At 38.0% G+C, this 27,403-nt stretch overlaps 1 long non-coding RNA gene across 1 annotated transcript in view; it reads left to right on the top strand.

Annotated features, from left to right (window-relative positions):
• The first annotated feature begins 243 nt into the window (after positions 1-243).
• The window catches only part of LOC140527209 (uncharacterized), a 53,937-nt gene continuing 26,777 nt past the window's right edge, over positions 244-27,403 (top strand). Inside the window, exon 1 of the long non-coding RNA XR_011974720.1 lies at positions 244-753. This is a non-coding gene — a long non-coding RNA (uncharacterized lncRNA). The remainder of the gene's footprint in view (positions 754-27,403) is intronic.

The raw sequence follows: 27,403 nt of genomic DNA, 5'->3' as shown, positions 1-27,403 counted from the left end.
CTATTTACCAAAGAGACTAAGCAATAGCAAGAGATACTAGGGAAAGGATTTTAAAAATAAATTTAGATACATTCATAGAATCTGAATAGTTCTTAGTAAATAACTTGGGTTTGCTTAAGACCTTCATCAAAGGCTACAAAGACCGAAAGATAACGGAAAGAAATTTTGGATATAGAAAACAAACTCTAATTGTTACATATGTCACAATTGAATTTTTACCCACCTTTATACTGTGCACTTAATAAGAGCTGTGAGCTATGCAAGACAATGGCTAAGTATAAAATATGGATTTTCAGTAGTTTTACCATACAACAGAGACCCCAGAAAGATAATAACATGCCTTTCTCTATCACCAATGGTGGCATAAGGACCCCAAAGAGCAAAGTCATATGAGAACTGTGAACATGAAAGAAACATGAAAGCCAAAGTCAGTCAACATGATGGAAATAGTTGTCCATATGGTCTAGCTACTCTGATGATTTTAGCCGTCTTAATTATCAAGATTATAAACTTTCCCTGGTATGAAACAGTGATGTGTGCAGAGCTGGAATACTAATACTCTGATTGCTATACCCCAAGAGAGACATAGTGGAACTGAATTAGAATTATAGAAAGTTAGATAATTACAGAATTAGAATTGTAGATAAAGGCCTGCAACGACCATCAGTGCCATCCCATAGCCAAACAAGAATTCCCTCCATGCCATCCCCAGATTGTGGTCATCTGGGCCCTGCTTGACAGTCTCCACCAAAGGTAAGCCCACTTCCTCTTGAGGTAGCTCATTCCATTTGGATATCTCCAACAGTAAGGACATTTTTCCTTATATCAAACTTTAATTTGCCACTTTATACCATTATTCTTGCTTTGCCCACCAGGGCCAAGTATAATAAGTCCACTTTTTCCTCCCAGATGAAAGACTTTCAAATTCTCAAAAACCAAACAAAAAACTCCCCCATCACCACCACCACATCATTGTAGTCTCTCTCCTCCTTCCTTGATCTTTCCCTCTTCTTCTCCCAAGTCTTCTCTTATCGAAGTTAAACATCATCATATCCTTCAGTCCATCTTTGTGACATCATGATCCTTCATTCATTTGGTCATCCTTCTCTAGAAGGTGTATTAATGTCCAAGATTCTCACCTAGATCTTGCCTGATTCTAAGTCTAATATGCTTTCCTTTTTGTGGAATTGTTTTCAATCATGTCTGACTCTTTGTGACTCCATTTGAGGTTTTCTTGACAAGGATAAGGTATAGTTTGTCATTTCCTTCGAAGCTTTTTTTTTTTTTTTTTTTTTTTTTACAGCTGAGGAAATAGGTAAACAGGGTTAAGCAACTTGGCCAGGGTCAAATAGCTAGTAGGTATCTGAGGCCAGATATGACTTCAAGAAGATGAGTCTTCCTGTCTCCAGACTCAGCACTCTATCCACTTGTACTACCTAGCTGACCTGATCTTTCCTTTTACACCCTGTTATCTCTCATCCTGTGCTCTATATTTGTCATACACCTTAGAGGTATGTGTTAGGTGCAGTGGATAGAACACTAGGCTTGGAGTCAAGAAGATCTGAGTTCAAATCCAGCCTCAGATAATAACTACTTATGTGACCTTCAGTAAGTCACTTCACCTCTGTCTGCTTCAGTTTTGTCATCTATAAAATGGATATCTCAATAGTACATACTTCCCAGAGATATTTGTAAAGCACTTTACAAACATGAATGAGCTATAGAAATGTTATCTGTTATCATTATTATTGCTGTTGCTACTTTACAATTTTCAAAGAGTATCCATATGTACTATTTTGTTTAAAAGCCAGAGCAGTCCAGCGAGGCAGGCTCAATTATAAGGAAGCAATTATCCCCATTTTACAGTGAGGAAACCAGTTTGGATAGGTTAATTGATTTATCTTTGGTAACTTAAGTATTGTTTTGTGCTAAATATTTTGTGTACAAAGCCAAGACTGTAATATTAATTATCCTGATTCCTGGTCCAGTGCTTTCCCTACTATACCATGATGATGTGTCCTATGAAACTCAACATCAGGTATAATGGGAGGGGGTCCTGGACACAGCATAGGAAAGTATTAGGAGGGTGGTTTGGAGAACAATGGTGGAAATGGTCACCAATGGTCAGATGGAGACCTCAAATCCTCAGATGAACAAACTGGTCTGATGTGAGCCAATAATTTCTGTGTTTAGGAATAGGGCACTGGGCTCATTGGTGTGGGTCAGAATTATTAAACTTGGCCACATGAAACCTGAAAAACTCCAATGGCAGATTAAAATGTAATTGAGAAATATTTAAGAAAATAAATAGAAATACAAGGCTGGGGGTGGTCTGACTAGAGATAATTTCTCTGTCCAGGGGTCACTTTCAGCCCCACTTCCCATTGAAAAGGGTATATAAACTGTGAGCTCCATTGCCATGATTGTTTTTGGTCTAAAAGAGATGGCCAAATGACCATCCTTTTGTTGAATGACAGGGCTCCATATGTGCTGAAGGATAGCTGCCACAAGCACAAGGTGATGTGGGAGATAGGATGAGCCAGTGTTGGAGGTTAAGTGTCATTTTGCCTATACATCTGCTGCTGGTTCCTGGGTAATGATTAGATTATAACATCCATGAAGGGCTGTCACCTGATACAGTCAAAAGTGGCAGGGGTAAAGGGTATTGAGAAATAATGAGTTAAGGAGGTGATGTTGTCATGTTGGAGACAAGCCCATGATAGGGTATCATGGGGACCAGGGAGAGGATGTGACCCATTTTTCCACCCTTATTGATAAAATCCTTTTGGGGTCATGCCATAGGTCACTTAGAATGACTATACCAACTTTGGAGATTATGGTCCTACAGTCCGCATTTATAGGACCTGAGTTTCCTCCTTTTGTAAAATTAAGGATTTGAGTTAGGTAATCCATAACATCCCTCTCAGGTCTAACATGCAACTTTAAAGGTTGAGAGGTAAGGGACAGCTTCAAACCCTACTTCAACTCTTTCTCTTAAATGATGAATAAGTGACCTTATGATCTAGTCATCAAGAATGATTTGTTTGAATAGGATTCTACCAAGTGGCCAAGTAACTGGGGAATTGGCAGTTAATCCGTTTACTTCCTCATAGTATCTAAGGGTCTTTTTCTTTCCACCCTTGGAGGGAGTGAGGGAGGAGGTAATGGTGGTGATGAAGGATAAGTTAGGAGCATCTGAATGTGTACTGAGGCCACTTTCACAAAACAACTTCCATATATTTGCTTTTCCATGGGGACAGACTGCTTGGTTGAATAGCTCTTTTACCTGACCCTGAATTGATGTCTAATAATGACAATTTGACGTGGCTAAAGCAATTATCATTGATCAGAGAGATAGAAGAAATTATTATTCAGTGTGAAACAGAGAACTCATTCCATTGCCAGTGTCTGTTTATGTGAATTAAGGATTCAGAATCTATCTATCATGTGCTGACCTAATATTTTTTCCCCCATCAGCAACACAAACTATTAAATTAGTAAGAGAAAGAATATTTCTGCTTTGGAACTGAATTAAATCTTTTTTGGGGGGAGAATTTGGGGGTTTTCTTGACAAAGAGAGTGGAATGGTTTGATGTATCCTTCTCCAGCTCATTTTTATAGCTGAAAAACTGAGACAAATAGGGCTTAGTGACTTGCCCAGGGTTACACAGCTATTAAGTGTCTGAGGCCGAATTTGAACTCAGGAAGATGAGTCTTCCTGACTCCAGATCTGGCACTCTATCCACTGTACCACCTAGCTGAGTCTATGTGTCCAGTAAATTAGTTTCTTGTTTACTGTATTGTGACCATCTCCACCAGTGCTGATTCCAGCATATATGTCTGCCCTTGATGCTAAATATACTTAGGTTAATGTCAGTATTAATGTATCTATATACTTTTTTACACTACAGGTATGGGAAATGGACCTGTGATTTCATTGGTATAAGGAACATAAAAAAACTCCCTCTATCAAAGCAACTTGTTCCCTCTATCAAAGCAACATGTTCCCTCTACCTCTGCAACTTATAGACTTAGATGCCTAGGATAATGAAAGTTCAGTGACTTGTCCAGGAACTCACAGCCAGTATGTGTCATAGGGAGGACTTGAACCCAGGCCTCCCTGACTTTAAAGAATGTCTATGCCTCTCAAATAAGATAATAAAATTAAAGCTATTCGTAACCCTTTAAGTGCTATCTAAATACAAGATACTATGACTATTTTAAGTTCATTTTTTGCTAGTCATCATTTGGGGCCCATTTTTCAAGAGCTTTGAATTCCAGCAAAGGAATATGGAGTTCATTTTGGAGGCAATGACAATTTAAAAAAATTCTGAATTTAACGATTTCCCCCAATAACAAGAAGAAGAAAGAATATATCCATACACAAAGTGGCATTAAAAAAATAGGATTCACTGTGAAAGCTACTAATCTCTACTAGGTATAGCTTTCTTGTTTGGAAATATATAATACATTCCACAAGTTACTTTCAAAGCTGTTTTCATTTCCTTTTCTTTTCTGTTTAAGGCTTGCAAATCTCTTTTTATGTTTTCATTTAATTTTTAAATGAATTTTTTCAGTTATCCAGCATTTTAAAAACTACTGAATTCTGTGCATTTATAAAAAAAAAAATTCTATTATTTCCACTAGTCTGGCCATCTCAAAACTCCTCATGTATGTAACATGCCATTTCCTATCTCTGTGTCTTGGACAGGCCATTCCCCAAACCTGGAATATAGTCCCTCTTTCCTTCTTAGAATTCTTAATTTCCTTCAAAGGTCAGCTCAAGCCTCACCTTCTATATAAGCCCTTTCCTGATTTCCCACTGCTGCTAATACCACCAGCCCAAAATTACCTTGTATTTGTGAGATAAATATGTATGTGTGTGTATATATGTATATATATGTATAGATAGATACAGAAAGATAGATCAATAGATATAGATACATAGATATATTGTACCTGTTCTCCTCCCAGAGGAATATAAGCTTCTTGAGGGAAAGAACTGTTTCATTTTTGTCTTTGTATCACTAGATGCTTAATAAATGCTTGTTGATTGATATAATTCAGTGCAACAAACATATGTTTAGCACAGGTTCTGTTCTAGGAACTGTGCCAGGAAGTAGGGAGCCAAAGGCAAAAGAAGAAGCACTCTCTGCAGTCACAGAGCGTATATTCTATTGGAATGGGTTAAAATCTGCACCAGTGAAGGAAGGGAATGTCCATCTCAATGAAAGGTCACAGATGCACTGAAATTTTGGAGAGTTAAGAAACAAATGACTCAACAAAAGGAAGTCATGCAGAGATTCTTCACTAGAAAAAAACAAAATACTGAACATTTTAGAGTATTTTTTTAAAGAGAAAACAAATGTGGCTGGAGACATGATGTCAATAGGCCAACAAAAAAAAGGGCAGGTTATTAACCTCAGGGTATAGAGGTGCCTTCAGAGAGAGGAGAAAAAACATCTGCTATTGACCATTTTATTATTACCACTTCAGGGTAAACTAATAAAACTCTCAGTTTCAATTAAATTGTGGAAGTCCATGTTTCCCCTTTCTCAGCTGCCTTTATGCTGCAATAAAAACCAAGGTGGCCCAGGAAAGATTGGAGGTTTGTCCTTTGAAAAGATTATCAGCACCAAACAACACAGGGTCACAGAATTCCACATTTTTCTCTGGGCTCCTCCTGATAGAGGAAATGAAGCAGATGTAACAGCTTAAGAGTTTTCCTACCATAGTCCTCTTGAACATAAAAAATATAAGGCATTAGATGTTATTGTTAATGAAGAATGGTTATAATTTTTTGGGGGGTGGATGATGAGAAATGACAGCACTGCTGTCCTCAAGGAGCCTGTTATCTAGGAGAGGGCTTAGAAGGATGTACGATAAGAAAAGGAATACCCATCAAAAGATGTAATTAGGTGTCTAGGAGAAATCGAACAAGCCTTTGCACTGACTCTTCACGGTTGGTTGCATCCATATTCTTTAAAGAGATCTCGTTTCACCTTTTCATGATTAATATTCAGAAGGTGTATAATACAGCCTGGGTCAATACCTTTCTAGTCACAGGATTTATATTTCTGTATCAGGAGCTATGCCACAGAAAATACTGAAACTTGTGAGCATCTGCCTCCTGCCACCTTCCTAATGAAAGCCTGGTCACAATTTTGTCCAGAGCTGCAACTGGGGTGCAGTTGAGGTTTTGCCTCAAATGCCAACATTTTTCAGGGGTTGCCTAGCATGCTTCTTCCCAGAGCAGATGACCTTCCTTTCTGTTGTAGTTGGGAGACTGAATGCATCTTATAATTTTTACCATCCAGTGCTCATGTAGAGATTTTGATGGGGGACAAGGTGAAAGGCAAGTCCTAAGAGAGGGCAAGAGAATGGGGTCCTGGACCAGCAGACATTGTGTTTGTAACTTTCCTCCCATTACCTTTTCCTTGAATAACTGAGGGAATCACTCTTTCCATAATCATGTCCCCTTCTCTTCTTTTGCCTCAGGTAGTGAAATTTATAGTTACAGTTCTTATTTCACTGTTTACTTTTGAGTCTACATTGTTAACACATACTATTTTAACAGAGCTTTGACCTTCCATTTGAACACATGTAATTTTGACAAAGCTTTGATCCTGTATTGTTAACATATGCAATTTGATTTATTACAAGACAAACATCTATGTGTCACAGAGGAATTTTATGTCATAGAAAACATGTACACATGTAAAAGGTTATGTTAAAAGTGTCCCTTGTTGCATATCCTTGTGTATTTCATAAAGTGGCTAATGACCTGGCTGGTTCCTGGCTCTATCTATATAGCATTTTGTCTGGTTTTTTCCCATAATTCAATGGTTTGTGCTTTCATCTGGACAGCTTCATACGTTGCTATATTAGGCTCATAGGATCATAGATCTAGAGTTGGAAGGGATCTCTAAGGTCATCTGGTTGAACTCCCTCATTTTATAGGTGAGGAAACTGAGAACTAGGGAGGTTTTCCTTGTCTAAGGTCATAAAGAAAGCCAAAAAGTGTCATACCCTGGTGGCCCTTCCTTGTCTGATTTGAACTAAATCAGGTTGGATCTCAGAAAATAAACACTGGGTTCTTTCTAGGCATGTGATTTTTTGTTTCTTCCCCTTCTCTTCCCTTCCTTTCCCCTTTCCTAACCCTACTCAAGTTTTATTCAACTAGAAAAGGTTGTGAAATCCTTGGGTCACTTCATAATACATCAGAGTAGGACTCTGGTGTATTTTTTTTACCTAAACATGAACCTAAACCTGAATCAGAACATGCAATAAATTACATCTTCTCTTCTCCCAAACTTGATATTTTCTTTCTACTTTCAAACTTTTGCTCAGGCTATTTCTCATGCCTGGAATCAACTCCTGCTTCATGTCAGCCTCTTAGAATCTTTCCAGGCACATCTCAGTTATTACCTTTTATAAAAAACTTTTGATGATTCCTGTTAGTTTTCTCTCCTTCTAAAATTGCATTTATTTTTCTCTTTTCATGTTGAATACCTCTAATACAGAACTGCACAACTTGGCAATAGGTAGGGACCAAAATTATAATAGGTCAAATTTCTTTGTGCTTCAAATAGGTCAGACTAGAGACAGACTGACAATGGATTGGTTGCTGAGGGTCACGTGACAAACAGGAGCCAGTGCTAGAGCCAGTGACAACCTTACATTTTTCTTGGACCACTAAATCCTTTGGTAGGCAGGCTACTTGTAGTCCTGGCCTGCTCTAGTAGAATATAAGGTCCTTGAGGTCAGTGACTGTGTGTTTTTCCTTTGTTTTGTATCTCCACTGGAATTAGCATCCAGCGCTGAGGTGTTTTAGTTGCTTAATAAATGTTTGTTGAACTGAGTAGAGTGCTAAACTTAGAGTCAAGAAGGTTTGAATACTGCTCCTGGCAATGACTAATTTAGTAACTAATCAATTCCTATCATTTCTCCAAGGTTCCATTATTTTCATCTGAAGATTAAGAATGACAATATCTGTGGTAGTCACTTCTCAGGGTTGTTTTAAATATCACATTTCTAAAATACTTTGCACTTTTTGTTTTATTATTTACTAAAATTAAAAAATATTAAATGTGTTTTGAACTTAAATACAAAAAGATAAAAAAATAATTTCCATATATATAGCACAACATAAGAAGAGGATCCAATATCAAACCATGAATTTCCATTTCACAGTGTTTACTTTAAAAAAAGCAACTATGTAATAAATGCTATATATCATTGTCAAAGCTGTCCTGCTTTTCTATGCTCTTTTATGTTTTTTGCTTTTGAAATACTTTATAAAGGTAAGTTATTTACTTGTGATATGGCAGAGGTTGTTTGAATAACTGAACATTTTTGAGGTCTGCTCAACCATTTTATTTCTCAAGGATCTACTGTCAAGTGAGAAATTCAAGTGTTCTTAAAATATTTGAATCTGAAAGGAAGACACTGTTATCAAATCTCTTGTATGACAAACAACCCACATTATTTGCCAACTATGAATATGTAAGTTTGCCAATATTCAGAGGTAATTTGTTAACTCCTACTTATTTCTCCTATACATTCTTTGTCCCACTCATATTTTGAAACATCTACTTTTTCTTAGTCACTTAAGCTACAATATTTTCTCCTAGCTAAGGTTTTTTTTTTTTAAATTTTAATTTTTTTTGCACTTGGGTATAAATGACAACTACTTTTTTAGGGCCATATGAGGAAAAGTAGGATTCACTGAATTTAAGGTTGGAAGGGACCTTCATAGTCACTTAGATAAGTTTGTTCATTTCACAGATCATAGGATCGTAGATTTTTGAGCTAGGAGGTACTTTAAACATCATGTAGTCCCTAATTTCACACATGAGGAAACAGATGACCCCAAAGGTTAAGTGATGACCAAAGTCTTACAGATATTAAACAACAAGCCTTCACATCCAGGTCCTTAGATTCTAAATCTAGTCTTCTTGTATACCATTTGATGGTATACCTACATCATGTTCACTGCACTGCCCGCTCCATTCCTTACTCTCTAGACTTTTCCATCTCTTTGCCAGCAGCCTTCTCACCCTGGAGGTGCTTCTGTCCTGAAGCCTTCTCTTCTGATTGGTGAGTCCTGCCCTAGGCCATCAATCCAATTCAATCAATATTTATTAAACACTTACTGTGTGCCAAGCTCTGTGCTAACGATACAATTAATAAAATAAAAGATAGTTCTTGATAATCCATCTGAAAGTGGGGGAGGGAGGGAAGACAGCATACAAAACGAGGCAGGAAAATGAGGGGTGAGGTAGGATGGGACTCCAAGGGGTGCTTGGGGCAAAGGAATCCTGTTCTGTGGAGTTGAAAACAGGCAGAACAGCAGATGCAAAGTGGAGTGACCATCATTTCACTGAACTACCCAGGCCTTACTTTCTGGCTCTGGGATCCCAGTTTCTGCCTCTCTATAAAGGAAGATATTGGGAGGAGTTTGGTACGCCACCCTCCAGCCCTCTAATCAGAGAGGAGAAGAGGCTGAAGAGAAGGGGACGATCAGGGTTTGAGTTAGCAGCTTGGGTTGAGTTTAGAAGTGATGAGCTTATTCTGGGAGGTGCACCTTGTTCACGTCACTCATAAGGAGTGACATGAGGCAGGGCAGAAGTTACAAAGCAGAGTGACCATCATTTCATGGCAGTACCCAGGCAATGCTCACTTCACTCCCAGCTCTTTGTATTGCTTACTCTCTGGACTTTTCTACCTCTTTCCTAGAAGTCTTTCTTCTTGAAAACCTCCTACACTTTGCTTTCTAGTCCCTCATTATGTGTTATCTTCCCTTAGTAAAGGAGAAAGTCCTTGAGGGTAGGGACTGTTTTTTTTTTCTTTCTTTCTTTTATTTGTGTCCCCAGTACTTAGCACAGATCCTAACACATAGCAAGGCCTTAATCTTTAGCTTGCTATTTTTATGAAATGAGAAAATTTTCATTAGGCTTCTTTTGTGATGAAATATTTGGTCAAATACTTCCATGTTAGAAACATGTTGGATGAATAAATATCTTGACCTTCTTTAGGTCACAACAAGATTCCATACTAGGTTAACCTATTTTCATGTTTACCCAGGAAGTTTAATTCTTGTCCAAACTATAGTTTAGTCCAGGGGTTAGGAATCTGCAGTCTCAGGGTCACATATGGCCTTCTAGGTTCTCAAGTGTGGCCTTTTGACTAAATCCAAACCTCACAGATCAAATCCCCTTAATAAAAGGATTTGTTCTGTATAACTTGGACTTAGTCAAAAGGCCTCACCCAAGGATTGAGAAGGCCACATGTGGCCTGGAGACCACAGATTCCTCACCCTTAATTTAGTCTAAGTTAGTTTCATAACATAATTCTAAGGGCAGCAGTATTGAGCCTCTATTTCTCAAGATTGAAGGATTTTTTTTTTTTGTTCACAATTCTGGCTTTGTTTGAAATTAACTGGGTAGATGTGATAACATTGTTTTTGTGTTAGTATTGAGAACCCAGATGTCATGCTTCCTTCTCTGGTAACTATGGTTAGACATTTGGGGTCCAATTATCTGTTGAATTCAGGCAGAGGAAGTCACGTTTGTTGACTTTTTGATTTCTCTGTACTTTCTTTGAAGTTCAAGTGCTGACTCCCTTCAGTTAGGTGAATGATATATGTGCTTGGTTAAAGGAATGATACACGTGCTTGATTAAAGTGATTGTTAACCCCTCAAAAGTTGCCTTTCCTTCTATGAATGCAGATCTAAGACCCTGTGATAGCAAGCCCTCCCACCCATGTATGTTGAGATGCTTACTGTTTCAGTAGAAAAAACCCCACACTAAATATTGAATTTCATTAGTATGTGGCATCAGATGACTTCTAGGAAAAGGAAAGTAAATAAGCATTTATATAGCATGTTATCATGAGAGTTGAGGGACAGGTAGACACCAAAGCAACCCTGAAAAGGTCTTTGCAAACCTTCACACCTCACCTGTGGCTCCAAGAAGTGTAGCATGAGCAGTACCACGCCTCTGTAAATGACTCAGCAGAAAGGCTAAACCAGGTTGAGAGTAACCAAAAGGCCTCAATCCCATAGATGAGTTAGAGGGGTCTCTATCCCAAGCATGTGAATACTTCCTCAGCAGAATGGGCAGATAAGAAAAATTTGTTCAAAGGACATGAAGGTGGTTGAAGTAGGCACTATGGCGTTCTTAGATCTTGGTCAGACACCAAGGTCACCCACTGCATCTTGGTCAGACACCAAGGTCACCCACTGCATCTTGGGCCACCACCAGTTGTCTTGACTTTTGTCTTGCCACTGGACACTGATGGCTCTGGAAGAGAAAGGGAAGCTGATGACTTTGGCAACTCTGCCTCACTTAAATCCAATTCACATTTGAGTCAAGACATCACCCCAAGATATCATTGGTCCTCTTCAAAAATGAAAGACAAGCAACAACAACCACAAAGACGTACCATGCTGGTGCTCAGTGCTCTATAAATATCTCATTTGGTCTTTACACCATTCCTGTGAGGTAAGTGCCATCTTATCCCCATTCTACAGTTGAGGAAACTCAGGCAAGCAGAGATTAAGTGATTTGCCCATAGTCACAAAGCTATTAAGTATTTGAGATTGGATTTGAACTCAGCAATTCTTGACTCAAGGCCCAGGGCTCTATCCACTAAGCCGTTTAGCTGCTCTTTCTTCTATTATGCTAAATATCTGCGGGACAAAAGAATATATAGGTTTACAGGATAGCTTTCTATTCTCCATTTCTCAATTTCATTGCTTTGTCTGAAGCTTTGGAAGATAAATCAAAGAAGCCTGTTAAGTAGACAAAACTTACAGATAGATGTAGGTTCAGAGAGGCATCAGTTTTATTACATATAGAAAATTAGCATTCAAAGATGGAGATAGTTCATAGAAGGATGAAAATATAGAAACCTTACTACAGGTAGAGCTATTTCATTCCCCAAGAGTCAGTATGACATAGTGAACAAAGTCCACCTTAAAGTGAGGAAGACTAAGCTTGCTTCAGGTTTTACCTCTGATGGATACCTCTGATGTGACCCTGAGCAAGTCACTTAAACTTTTAGTGTTATAAGCAACTGTCTGAGATTGGTCAGATAAGGTACTGGACACTGAGGTCCTCTCTCAAGTTAAATTGCCAAGCATTCAAACCCTATTTTGGAGAGCACAATTGTGATGGTCTGTTGTTCAAATATCAAACATATGTTTACCTAAAAGGCTATTTTATGGAGAACACACACAAGATAAGTGATCTCACCTGGAGGTCAGAATAACAGATATAAGGACACTTGTAAGCCAATGTGATATTCACAGCACCTACATTGGCCATGAATATCCCAGCACAATTCTGAATCATGAAATACAACAGACTCTCCACATGGAGGACAGAACCAAAACATTTATTCAAACACCAGAAAGCCAAATTCATCATAATCTCTACACAATAACAATGCAGAGGGCAACACCAGCCTCAAGCCTTCCCCCTGCTAGGCTTCCCACAAACCAGCTCCATTAAATAAATCACCAGCAGGCTCCCTTAGACAAAATCACTAACAAGCTCTTTCACTCATGCTAGCCAGCTGCCTGCTTGCCTGCATTCTTCCTAGCTGTGACTGCTCTCATGACTAACTTCCTCTCAGCTCTACTCTAGCTCTGCCTCTTCCTGTTCCACCCTTTCAACAAACTCTTCCCTCCACAGACTCATTTGACTCAGGTTTCCACGTCACATGGAAGGTATAGCAGAAAGCAGGGTAGGATTTGTTTGTTTGGAGTTATTTTCCAGGCTCAGGCTCAGTTGTGAGTGCCTGAGGGTTCACAGCTGTGCTGAGTCATGTGGATTTCGTGCTTACTGACTCTGAGACAATCAGAAGCCAAACCTTTGTTATATATACTGGGAGGTTAGTATTTTATTTTGGAGGCTCGCTTATGAGAAAGATCTTGTGATTACCTGGTCAAGACTGAGTGGCTGTATGTTCAACACCCCGACTACTCAGACCTAAAGGCTCTCTCGATCCAAGGATGTATGTAAATTGTATAGCAATATTGCTCTGATTCAGGCAGTAGAACCCTGTCTGTTGATTATGGTAAAGATTAAAAGGTTGTCTCTTGAATGGATGGAAGGACTGGTAACTTTGGGAATGTAAAAGATAAAAAGGTGTGTCTGGAAGCATTTGTTTGAACTGATTAAAGTGATTGTTGACCCCTCAAAAGTTGCTTTTCCTTTTATAAATGCAGAGTTAAGAACCTGTGATAGTAGGCCCCTCTGCATATGTTGGAATGCTCACTGATACAGAAGGTTACATGGTGGGTCACATGGGCCTTTTAATAAATGCGAAAGATCTTTTACTTAAATTACTATTACAACACTCTGAAGGTCTCTCAGAAGAACTTTAGTATCGATTGTGAGACATGAGAGACACTGGCACAGGACTGCCCAGCATGATGAGCCTGCATCAAAGAAGGCACTAAACTCTGTGAACAAAGCAGAATTGCAGTAGCACAAAGGAAGTACAAGAGGTGAAAATTTAGAGACATCTCTATCCCAAATATTTAAATGAACTATTTGTACCTGAGTTGTGGTAGAGCCTTCCAAATTTGCATTGGACTGATCAGTCACAGTTGAACATACTATACCTTGACCCCATGTATCGCCAAGGCAATACAGCACTGATGGTGACTATGAATATGCCATTGTAGTTCTAAATGGCAAAGTATAAAAGACTCTCCATATAGAAGGCAGAAGAAAAATATTTATTCAGATGTCAGAAGGCCAAATCCCAACACCAGAAAGTCAAATCCATCATAGTAATCAAGAAGTCAATACACATTAGCACTGCAGGGGACAAAGCCATTCCCAAACCTTCCCCCCAACCCCCAACCCTCAAGTTGTGGCCTCCCCACAAACAAACACTCATAAGACTATCTGTGCCAGCTGGTATCCTTTCTCCTCCACCCCTAACCATTCTCACCAACATCCTCCCAGTTCTGTTCCACTCTTCCTGTCCCCTCTGTTCAGTGAACTCCTCCCACCACATGTGACTGAGGCTTCCATGTGATTTAAGCAGGTCACATGGGCTTGTTAATGAATGGGAAAGATCTTCCCATTTAAATGACCATTACACTCCAACATTGTGATGTCATTGGTTCTCTTTGATGAGAAGGATGAACAACAACAACAGGAACAACAGAAGTTGAAGAGAAGGTTCTGACCTGCATTAATAAATTTTCTCACTTAGGGCTTCCCTATACCAATCAAATCAGAGTTGTAGTCCCTCTCTCTATTTCAGTCTTAGTTATTTTGTTTGCACTTTATTTCATTTAACCTTGTTTTCCCCCATTCTTATTATCTTCTTATTTAAAACTTTCATGTTCCTTTTCATTCTATAAAGTTAAAAAAAAGTTTGTCTTTCCATTTTGTTTTCTGATTGAGACAACTTACACTTCAATTTGAAATAATAGAATTAAATTGCCCCCCTTTCCTAGTGCTACAAACCTTTTTAAAGGTTTCTATAAATGTCAAAACTACTTTTTTCCCCTGAAAAGTAATTTCCCTGTCATTTCTTGGTCTCTTCCTTTGAGATATGATATCATTAGTCAATGATGATTTCCTTAAAGAGCATCAAAGAACATTCTCCAATGTTTTTGTCATTTCACTGATTTAGAGTGAATTTTCACTAACTCAGAGACCTGTTACTAAATGACTAATTGTGCAGAAAGAGTGGCATCATTTATTATTTATGGAAATGGAATAATTTTCAAGGAAGAGCCTGGCAGCCCTTAAAATAGTATCAGTAGACTAAGAACCAAGACGATATTCCTACTTACCTTTAGTAGCAAACTACTGACTCTCTAAAGGCAAAAATGAACATCATAACAGATAAGGGTAATGCAGTTTGGGAGTCAGGAGAGTAAAGGGTTAGAGCTTATAGCAATAATATATTACTAGTAATATAGTATGTAAAAAAAAAAATCACTAAAATGAGCAGAAAGTACAAGCATATTCATTAGGTACTTGTAATGTCAATGTGATGCCCATAGCAACTGCTGGAATATACATGCATATCTCCATGGTTGGTTTGCAAAATATAACAAATTCTCTTCCTCCAAGACAAAATCAAAATATTTATTTGAAACATCCCTATTGGGATACCAGAAGGCAAGACTTAGTAAGGGACTCATCATCAATCCAGGGAACTCCCACATTTCTCTCCCTCAAGCCTTCCTGCAAGCAAGTTCCCCTAGGCAAGTTCTTCCCTCTGCTTGCTTCTCTCTCCACCCATTCCTTTCCCTCCAAGCAATAAAATACATACTGTTTCCAATCAAAGACTCAGTACTTGATTGACTTAGTGCTGAGAAGCTTGGAAATCAGTACTTAATCAGAAAGGTGTGGAAATGTCTGTGACCCAGGACTTAATTGGCTGTGTGCCAGGGCTCCATGTGAGGCCTATTAATGGACAGGGAAAATCTTATATCCCATTAACCTTACAGCACTTCACTCAGCTCTGGAATTACATAGCTATTTAGGTGTGATATGTTATAATGGATGCCCCCATCATAGGCCAGAAATGAACTACAAATCAAATATTTACTTTGAAAGAGAATGAGCAAAATAAAAAACAAACAATAAATTCATCAAAGGAATCATTCTCAGTCCCATTTCCCCTACCCAATTCTAATTCGACTTATTCCATGGTCTTATTTTTTTTTTCCCTTTTCTGGGCATTTTCCCAGCCAGTGACTTGACTTCTGAGTGTCCTCTCCACACCTACCTTGCCTCCAGATCCACCCAGCCAGAGCTTGGGGTCTGAGATTCAAATGCTGCTCCCCAGCCTCAGGGCTTTTGGTGGGGGCAGGGCTGCTATTCAGTGTGAGATTAAGTTCAGGTGCTCAGGTGGAGGCAGGGCCGCCACAGGGGGCTCAGTTTCCTCAGGGGGTTTATGTGGAAACCTTCAACAATGGATCCGAGGTCCTGCCTGCTTTTGGAGCCCTTGTCTGCTGCCTCTGCTACTGCCTCCCAAGGGGGCCTGAGTCATGGGGACACGCTGCTCCCCTCTTGGTGAGCCAAAAAGACTCTCTCACTGACCTTTGTGCCTGTGCGTGGAGGGACCTGCGCTGCTGCTGGAGATTCTGTCCCTGAAGCCTGCTCGGATCTGCTCCTCTAGGTTCAGCATGGCCGAGACAGGGCTGGGCTCTGCTCCTGTCAGGGGCGCAACGGATCTTTTGTGTTCGTTTTTCAGGGCTCTCTGGAACAGAAATCTCCTCCACTCCATTGTTCTGTGGCTTCTGCTGCTCCATAATTTGTTGGGAGTTCTTCTTTACAGGTATTTTATGGGCTGTGGGTTCAGAGCTAGCATATGTGTATCTTTCTACTCCACCATCTTGGCTCCTCTCCTCGACTTATTCCAATAAGAAAGTGAATACATCTCTTGAAAAATAACTCTCCCAACTCATGGATGGGTTTTAGAAGGCTCCTTCACTTGTACTGTGCCACAGAAGCAATCCTTTTTTTTCTGTCAGAATATTCTTGGTTCTCTTCTTGCTGGCTTACTGGTGTAGCACCAGACCAGATGCTTCTTAACTCTGAATGGCATTCATTCCTGCTTAGTCCAGCAAGTTCATCCCTGTACTGTTGGATTCTTGCTCCCAAATCTGTCATCTGCTTCAGGTTTTTTCTCTGTTTTTGCTTTTCACTCCTCTGTGGTGTTTTCTTACTGTTATTCAAGAGTTTTACTTGCTGCCACATCATGGATGTGTGTTAATCACTTTCATGCATTATAACACTTGAGCCACATACTGTGTAGACCATTCACCCCTTTTTAAATAGTTCCCTAGTATCCACTCAGTGATTCACAAATGGGATATTCAGGCAGCTATGAGACTTCTCTGACTGAGCCCATCCCTTGGAGTGTCCCCAATCCTTACTTAGTCCCATCTGGATTAAAGTGAATTCTTACCTTTACCTTGACTCAGAGTATAACCAGGGGACTTCTCACATACTAACCAACTCCCACCACATCTTTCTGAGCTTGAGGATAAGCATTCACACCCCTTTTTATTTATCCTTTCCACTATTATCATGTCCCCACATTAACAAGCATCTGATGATGCAAGTGTCTGTGAAGGATCAATAAGCATCCAGAAAATACGAGAAACACTGTAGGGGGCAAGCTCTTAGCTTCTGTGGTCATTCATGCTGCCATAGCAAAGATCCCTGTTCCCCTTATGCATGCATCTAAGATTAGAAATCTCATAAATCTTTTTAAATAAGTACAGTTTTTCATTAGAGATCTGCCAGTATCATTGCAGATAACGTGCTCTCTCTCTCTCTTTCTCTCAATATTAGAGAAAGATGACTGTTATGGGAGGGATGGGTTGGAATATAAAGGAGGAGAATGATCCCCAAACAAGTGGGATCACAGAAGATTAGTGGTAGAAGGGATCTTAAAAGTGCAGTTATCCCTTCCAGCCCAGGGGTTAGGGAAATGATCTGGAAAATCTGTGTAAAATTTTTTGACCCACCCTTCATAACAGAGAAGAAGTCTGAAATTTTATTTTTCTTTTATGGAGTGTTTATAGTACCTTACTGTAAAGTTTGGGTTAAGTATTTGGTCATAGACTCTGTGTTATTTGCTGGTCTTTGTGTGTCATCCATGGCTTCTGCAAAACTCCCCCAAAATTGCTATTTAATTTCTATGCTAACCCACAATATATCAAAACCATGATAGGGAAAGTTGTGATGTAAAAGGGATAACTGTAATCTCTCTCTCTATCTCTCTCCTGTCTCTGTCTGTCTCTCTGTCTCTCTGTCTCTGTCTCTGTCTCTCCATCCCTCCTCCCTTTTCCCTCTCTGTGTCTCTCTGTCTGCTTCCCAACCCTTCCAATTTGTTCATTTTACACATAAGGAAACTGATACTCCAAGAGGTAAATTAAGCAGGTGACATGGCTAGTAAGTATTTGACACCAAGTTAACAGCTGGTAAGTATTTAGCAGAGAAAGGACTCAGACTCCAGACTTCTTATTCCAGATATAGCATCCTTTTCTCAATAACACGTTAATTGTGTTTTAGTGCTGCTAGCAAATCAACAAACTGAGAGCTCAGGCACTGCATTCTTTTAAGTAGCTCTCAAGTACAGAGATCCATAACTGGACAGCACAATTAAATGAAGTTTTTGAACAGAGATGTCATAGAATGCCCAAAGTGAGAGGGATCTTAGAACACATAATATCAGAATTAGAAGGGACTTTTAGAACATAGAATATATAATGTCAAAGAACTTTGAAATAAGGAATGTTATAGATTGGGGGGGTGGGTGGGGGGAAGAAGCCATCTAGAGCAGGGGATCTGTGGACTTCCAAGAGGTCCATAGATAGAATTCAGAAGATTTGTGAACTTGGATGGGGGAAAAAACTTTATTCTAATATAATTAGTTTCCTTTTGTAACACTATGTATCTTATTTAACACATTAAAACACATTATTCTGAGAGGAGGTCCACTAGATTCTTAAAGGTGTCCATGACACAAAGACCTTTGGAACCCTGGATCTAGATGAATCTTCTTCATTTTACAGAAGAGAGGAAGTTGAAGCTCAGAAACCTGAAGAGACTTACTTAAAATGATCCAGCTAATTTTAAAATTCCTTCTGGAAACCAAGTTGTTAGACTTGTAGATGGTTAGCCCTTGACAATTTATCTCATTTCAATTCTTATGCCCGCCCCCTAAGTATTCACTTTTCTAGGCTAAATATTTCTCATTCTTTCTCCACTGATTTTCCCATATGACTTGGCACAGTGCTCAATAAATAGCAAGCACTCGGTCAATATTTGTTATTTGTCTATTTTGCATCTGAGGAAGCCCAAAATTAAAGAAATTAATTTACTTGCCTGAAGTCACACAACTAATTAAGGATGAATCTAAGGGTAGTCCTGAGGTTTTTTGGCCCCTATATTTTCTACTGTATCACCTGTCCTTTGTCTTGACTAGCCTAATACTTGCATTCAATAATGAATACTCATCTTTCTTTCTTTGAACAATATTGATTCAGGACAAAAAGCAGTCATTGATTTTATCTGTTGAGAGAAAAGGTAAGTTGAAGTGAAAATAAACTGAAAAAGAGCTTGGATATAAATTCTGAGGTTATCTTTTTCCATAAATGACTTTCTTCAAGGGGAAGATTTTATTTTTGATCATATGTGTATACAGATATATATTTCCTTGGAAACATATTACATTATGTAATCACATGTAATCATGCTTACACACATATCAGTATATGTATGTATGCATGTAATCACCAGAATGGTGGTAGTGGTCACAAGTTTTTCTTTTCTTTTTTTTCTGGCCACTTCGATTCAACATATATGTCTCCTAAGGCATAGAGGGGCTGTGATGTACATTGGTAGATGGAGTATCCACACTGATAAAATCAAAGGTCCTGGCACTATTGTCAGCATATATATACATGCAAGAAGAAGGCAGGGTGGATGAAGAGCAAGCCACAGAGCCAGAAGTCTTGCTTCTGACCCATATTGGCTATGTGACCTTGGACATGTAAACTCTCAGTGCTCAAGGCAACTCTTTCCTTTACTTGAGGGAGATTTCTCACTATGAGTTCCCTGCATTGCGGAAATCACAGGTGTGGACACACATACACATTATTCTTGTCCTGTCCCCCCAAACCTTGCCCTCTTCTTAATGTTCTTATTTCTATGGAGGGTAATACCATACTCCAAGTTAACCAGGCTCACAACCTAGATATCATCCTTGACTCATTACTCTCTCTCCCCTCCCTTATCTATTCTGTTGCCAAGTCCTGTCAATTACACCTTTGTAAGATCTCTCTTACATACTCACTCCTTTGACACTGTTATGGTCATGGGGAAAGCTCTCATCACTTCACACTTGACGTACTGGAATAGCCAGCTGATTGACCTCCATGCCTGAAGTCTTTCCCTACTCCAGCCTATTCTCCACCCAGATATTAAAATGATCATCCTGAAGTATAAGTCTGACTATGGCACCTTCCTTGACATTCAGTAAAGTCCAGTGGATCCCCATCATCTCCAAGATCAAATATAAAATCTGTCTGGTTTTTTAAATTCTTTCAATTTAGTCATTTCTGACTCTTTGTGACCTCATTTGGAATTTTCTTGGCAAAGATATTGGTGTCAGTTTGCATTTTCTTCTCCAACTCTTTTTGTAGATACAGAAACTGAAGCAAATAGGGTTAAGTGACTTGCCCAGGGTCACACAGCTGTAAGTGTAAGGCTACTTTTGAAGTCAGGATGATGTCTTCCTGACTTAAAAAGGCCTAGCATTCTATCCACTTTGCCACCTAGCTGCCCATGAATTTTTTCCCTAAGTTGGCTGCTACTTGTTTTTCTCGTCTTATACGTTACTCCTCTCCACAGTCTCTGTGATCCGGTGATACTGTCCTCCTCACTGTTACTTACACAAGACGCTACATCTCCCAGTTTCATACTGGCAGATCTCCATGCTTGGAATTCTTTCCCTTTCATTTTTGCCTCTTGGCTTCCCTGGAGGAACTAAGAGTGGAAACTTCCTTCAAGTCTTAATTAAAATTCTACCTTTGATGAGAAGCCTTTCTCAGTCTCCTTTGACATTAGTGCCTTTTCACTGTGATTATCTCCATTTATTCCGTATGTGACTTCTTTGCCTATTGTCTTCCTACTGTTTTATAAGCTCCTTGAGGGCAGGAATTGTTTTTAATCTTTCCTTGTATCCTCGATGCTTAGCACAGTGCTTAACATATAGTAGGCTCATAATTAATGCTTACTGACAACTTCTTTCTTATCTGGGAGTTTTCCCCGAAGCTCTGGGTCCTTTTTTTCTTTTTATCTTCTTGATCATCTCACCAGCTCCCATAGATTCAATTATCATGCCTATGCAGGTGACTCTCAGAGCTATATTTTGATCCTTATTCTCTCTTTTGAGCTTTAGTATTATATCATCTACTACCTATTAGATATTTTCAAGTTGATATCTTATCGGCCTATCAAATTCAATATGCCCAAAATAAAACTCATCTTTTTGTTAAAGTTCATTCATCTTTTGAAAGTATCTCTTTCTTTTGAGGTATCACCACTTTTCCAGTCATTAGGTTCAAAACTTCCATCATCAACTCCTTATTCTTTCCTAGATCTCTAAATCAGTTACCAGTTCTTAATGATTCTGCCTTCCAAACATGTCTTGTATCCAGCCCCTTCTCTCCACTCATATAGCCCCCATCCTAGTTTAGGTCCTCAACCCTTCTCAATTGGACTATTTCAACAGGGTCATAATCAATCTCCCTGATTCAAATCTCTCCTCACTCCAATCTGTGCTCTAACAACTGCAAAAGTGACGTCCCTAAAATCCTTTATCACTTTCCTACTCCAAAAACTCCAGTGACTCTCTACTGAATATGGCACAAAGTAAAACTCTTCTCTTTGGTCTTCAGGGCCTTTACCAATATGGATCTAGTGTTTCAGTTTTATTACACAGCGTATTCCAAAGAGTCTTAATGTGGTTTTAAACTTTAATAACCTAAAATTGCACTAAGACTTTTGGGGCATCTTATATATTATGCTCCTTCATTCACTCTTTGGTCTGTCTGAGCTGGATTTCTTGCTGTTCTTCATACACAATATTCTATCTCTTATATCTGTGGCTCTGTATAGGCTCTCCTCCATGCCTGGGATATATTCTCTTACTGTGGACTCTTAGAATATTTCCTTCAAAGCTCAACTCAGGTGTCACTTCCTACATCTCTACTCTCCTGATCTATCCAGTTGCTAGTGTTCCACCCTTCTCGCCCCAAAGAATTGCCTTGTATTTATTTTATAAATATTTAATTTTAAAATAATTATATCTAATATAAATAATTGTACATATTGTGCCCAAAATTATAAGTTGCTGAATATTACATTAGTAGAATATTGCATTCACTGAGAGATGGCTATGCCAAAGAAAAGGTATTACACCGTAGTCCAGGACATTTTTTCCTTTGGTACTATGTGCTTATTTTGTTTATCTCAATAGAATATAAACTCCTCCAGGGCAGGTATTTTTGGTTTTTGTATCTCCAGCACATGGTACAGAGTCTGGTACATAGCAGGTATTTAATTAAGTGATTAATAAATGTCTGCTGCTGCTTGACTATTGATATGTACACATTTCCTTATATAAGCATCACTTTATGGCATCTGAGTAGAAGCAGATTTGTTGGTTGGCTGCAAAAATGCATAAAATGAAAAGACACATCAGGCCATTTCAGAAACATAATGAGCCGAGAACTGTCAGCTCAACTGTACTACCCTTTCCCTGAGTATTGATATTGAGCTTTATTAGGCGCTTCAAACCTTGACGAGAATTTAAGTAGTTCCTCATGACAATCTACTGATTAATAGAATTGCTTAAGTGAGGAGCTCCTCCTCACTGGAGGGATACATTAACTCCTGGAATATGTCAAGTGCCTCATGAAGATGAGGAGTTAGGTTGCACCCTCCCTTTGGAATAGCTGACATGTTTCCAGGTCCATTTTTTTTCTCCCATGACTTTATATGACTCTTTCATAGGACTCTCTTTCATAGGACCTATCTATATTGATTGTTTGTTCTAATAAAGGTAGTTGCTGCTTTCTTCATTATCAATCATCTCCTGGCTAAAATCTACATGTTTGATCTCTGAAGATAGCAAAGTCCAGGGTTAGGGACTATTTTTTTTAAGTTTTATTTTTTTTAATAATTAGTTTATTTATTTGCAGTATTCTGCAATCACTTCCATATATCTCAGATTTTTTCCTCCTCCCACTCCCTCTCTGATATGGCATGCAATCTTATATAGGTTCTACACATACACTTCTGTTAAATACAATTTCAGGGTTAGGAACTATTAAAGAGTTTCAAAGTACATCCTTTTGTTGACCTCAAAATGATTTTGCCCTAGCAGGAATTTTGGAGTTAATGAATATAGCTGATATTGGCTTTGAAACCTAGAAATAGAAGATATTTTTGAGGCGATTTACTCTTAGAGTTTCTCAGGGTAGTAAATGCATATTGCTTCCTAGAAGGATGTTTATTCTGCTTAAGTGCAAAATGTTAGGAAATTTTTCTACAAATATTCAAGAATTGTGTCTCCTATCATTTATTTTACAATTAAAGACTAAATACGAGAGTTCTCCAACTCATACTTTATGTAATAATAGTAAATGACATTCGTATAGCATATATTTTAATTAAAATTTTTTTCTTAGAATTTACATTTTTTTATTCCAAATATAAAAATAAAAAGAGCATTTCCATATATACTATGGAACACAAAAAGAGGATTGCATATGAAACCATCAGTCTCTATTTCATACCTTTTGCCTTTTAGGAAAACATATGTAATGCATTTCATATTTCACTTTCAAAACTGTTGTAGTTGTCTGTACTTCCTTCTGAACTTCCTTATGTTCTCTTCAGTGTATTTAAAAATCTTTCAGGAGGTTTTTAAACATGACATTATTATTGTTATTGTTCTCTCCTCCCCAAGCCTGCTGCTTGAGAGAGAGAGAGAGAGAGAGAGAGAGAGAGAGAGAGAGAGAGAGAGAGAGAGAGAGAGAGAGAGAGAGAGAGAGAGAGAGAGAGAGAGAGAGAGAGAGAGAGAGAGAGAGAGAGAGAGAAGAGAGAGGAGAAACAGATAGAGAGAGAGACACAGAGAGAGAGAGACAGAGAGGGAGAGGGAGAGGGAGAGAGAGAGAGAGAGAGAGAGAGAAAGAGAGAGGCCTTGTAACAAATTGGATTGTGAAGCAAAATAAATCCACAGTGATCACATCAAAAAAAGTATTTCTTTCTGCACTTTGAGTCTATCACTTCTCTACTAGAAGGTGAGTGGGATGCTTCATCATAGGTCCTCTGGGGATATGGTTAGTTATTGTTTTGACCAGAGTTCTAAAGTCTATCAGAATTGTTTTTCTTAATATTTTTGTCCTTATATAAATGTTCTCCTGGGTTTACTCACTTCATTATGCATGCATTTACATTTCCCAGCATTCTCTGATATCTCATTATTTCTTAAGGCAAAATAGTATTCCATTATTTTTATACACCACACTTTGTTCAGTCATTCTATAGTTGATAGTTTTTCCCTCATCCTGAATCCTCATTAATTAATTTTCTTTAGTCCTTTTTAATTCTGTCTTGAGGATCAGGAAGGTGTTATTTGTTTATTTGTTTGTGATTATAACTTTTCTGATTAGATCCTTTTCTCGACATCCTCTCACCCTGTCTCCACTTAATTTTCTATTAGTTTGATGTATTTCTACATCAAACTACATCATGCATTTATGTGTAAATGTGTTTTCAACCTTTCTTTGTTTCTGATGAGTTAAATTCATCTGATGTCCACTCCCCATCCTTTTTTCCATGTTTGTGTACTCTTCATTTATGAGCAATAGCAAATTCTACCCCCTTCTTTGACCTTTCTACACTAAGATTTCTTTCCTGAGACCTGAACCAGACCTCCTCCCTCCTGTTAGGTCTTCTATTTTTCTTATTTAATTCCTTCAGTATCCTTTAAATATATTAGATTTCTGAAGGGACAATTTCTTCTTTCCATTAGTATGTTAGCAAAACAGCTTCATATAGTCTCCTCTAATTACACAAACAAATGCTCTTTTCTAAGTTTCTCTGACTACTTTTATTTTTATTTCAAAGTTCCCACCCAGTTCTAGTCGTCATCAAAAATACTTAGAGATTCTCTTTTCCATTAGAGGTCTATTTGTCAATAGGATACTAGGCTTTGTGGATAAGTTACTCTTATTGGTTAGCCTAAATCTTTTGCCTTTTGGAACATCGCTTCCCAAGATCTTCTCTTGTTTATAGTTGAAGTTGCCAGGTCTTATTTGACTGTACTTCCCTGGTACTTGAACTCCTTTTCAGTATTTTTTTCATTGTTGTCTGAGATCTGAATTTGGACTATGCCATTCCTGAAACTTTTCCTTTTTAAAATTTCTACCAAGAAGATAATTGGTAACTTCTTTCTATTTTCATTTTGCCCTCTGATTCTAATGGATCCACGTACTTTTCATCTTTGATTTCTTGAAATATACCATCTCAGTAAAAAAAAAAAAAAATCATGGTTTCCAAAGAGTATCACTGTTTATAAACTATTTCTCCTTGATTTGTTTTCTAGGGTAGTTGTTTTAAATGCCCTATATCTCATATTTTCTTCTATTTTTTTCAGTCTTTTGATTTTGTTTATTTATTGCTATCTCACAGAGTCATTGTTTTTTTTATTTTATTTTATTTTATTTTATTTTATTTTATTTTATTTTTTTTACCATATTCCATTTTTCAGGAAGGCTGTTACTTGGACGAGATTTATCACTTTCTGTTATGTAATTTATTCTCTTCATCTTTTCCTTCAGTATCTTTATTTATTTTTAATTTTTTGCTTCATTTCATCTAGGTATTCTTGTAGTCCTTGTAGATAATCCATTTTTTCCTTTTGAGTCTCCACTTACAATTGTCACAGTTATTCTCTTCTTCTATGTTGGAGTTTTGGGTATCCCTGGATTTATAATAATTTGTATTTCTGTTAAGAAATCTGATAAATCCAGACTTTCCCATTGAGAAGGGGGTAAGCTAACTTTTCTTTTCTCTATTGTTTTTTTTAAAATTGGGGATAGGTTTTTTTTTGTTCGTTCGTTTGTTTGTTTGTTTGTTTGTTTTTTAGTACCAGACAAACTGCAACTCAGGAAAATTATCTATCTTATTTGTTGAATTGTATAACCATACATTTAGGGATGAGTGTAATCTCCAGACCCACCAGCTATGTATTATTGACATTGGATGCCTGAAAAACTAAAGTTTCAGATTTTTTAAGAACTTTGCCACATGCATTTTTCTGAGACTCTTTGGTACAAAGATGGCACTTGAAAGGATAATGTTAAGCTCCTCTAGTTGCTACAGAACAATCCAGAATTGGGAATGTAGATAAATGTGCCCAAAGAATGTCAATTTTTTGGATAGGTACAGCAAATATTTACCTGGGGAAGAGTGTGATGTGGAGTTATTGATCAGTGCACCTCTGATCAATTGATTTTCTCTCATCCCAGTTGGTGAAATGATCAAAGTTAAGGGACATGTAGTAGAGACAATGAAATATTAAGACAATAAATGTTAATGTAAAGAAGTATCTATGCTTTATTTCCCTTTTAATAGATGTGAAGGAGTTCTTGGTCAAGTTTGAAGGAAATAGAAGGTGGGGGGACTATTAGTTGATTGAATAATCTGCCATGACCCCTTATGGTCCTTTAAACTGTTGACATTTTCTATGGAGTATGAGTCAGAAGACAGCTCTGTAGGGTATGAGATCTAATAGGTGAGGAAATAGTTGCCATGTCATAGTTACCAGCTCTTGAGAGGGAATTGTTCTTTTATTCTTGATGGTGGTGGGGAGGAAATTCTTTCTTTCATCTCCTCCTATTGGTAATGGTACATTACAGAAGATCCATCTTTCAGAAGAGACCATGTCCAGCAGGAAGAAGGCCCAGGGAACCTAACAGAGAAATTGAGACGAAGGGAAACACTGAAAGGGCATCACAGGAAGAAAAAATAGTCATTGTGATCCTATGGCTTTGAAGACATGAATCAACTTGGTCACATTTGTTCCCTGAATATTTGTCATTGTAAGAGTATATAGTCTTTGGGTTTACCCATTTTCCCCACTACACTGTGTGTATTTGTGGGAGATTGTGCCTTGGTTTATGGAGGAATGTTTTGTAACTACTGTTTTTATTATGGTGTCTTAGTGAATGTGTTGCTAAAGTCTGTGTCAATTGGCTGAATATTAAAGGTTGATACATCTGGGGGTTTTTGAGATCTAGCTTTAGGTATACCTTCATACAGTTATCATTATACCCATTTTACAGAAGGGGACAATAAGACTCAGAGAAATCAATTGATAATCCCATGGTCTGTATAGCCAGTGTCAGCATGAAGATGAGACTCAATTGGAATATGAGTTAATTTGCAGGTTGTGAAATATTATTGTCTTCTTTCAAGATAAAAAGATAGAAAAACTCATAATAAATGATTGAACTTCAAAAACAATGTTCTGTTGATTTAAGTTAAATGATCAGGGAGATATAGATTTCAATTTCCTTTGAAATTCTATTACAATGACACATTAAGAGAGTTAAAAATATATTGAGGATTTTACCAACCTGATGTAGGGAAAGAAACTGATGTTTTTGACCCTCAGTTATCAAATGTGTACAAGGCACATGCCTTCCTTAATGAAATGCACAAGAACCAAATGTACTAATACCATTTTTTATTGAGAAAACACTTGGCAGTTGGGAAAATGCTTTATATACATTGTATCATTTGATTACCACAACAATCCTGTGAGGTGAGT

Source organism: Notamacropus eugenii, chromosome 1 (genome assembly GCF_028372415.1).
Source record: "Notamacropus eugenii isolate mMacEug1 chromosome 1, mMacEug1.pri_v2, whole genome shotgun sequence".
Taxonomy (NCBI): Eukaryota; Metazoa; Chordata; class Mammalia; order Diprotodontia; family Macropodidae; genus Notamacropus; species Notamacropus eugenii.
This window is presented reverse-complemented; position numbering and strand designations above follow the sequence as displayed.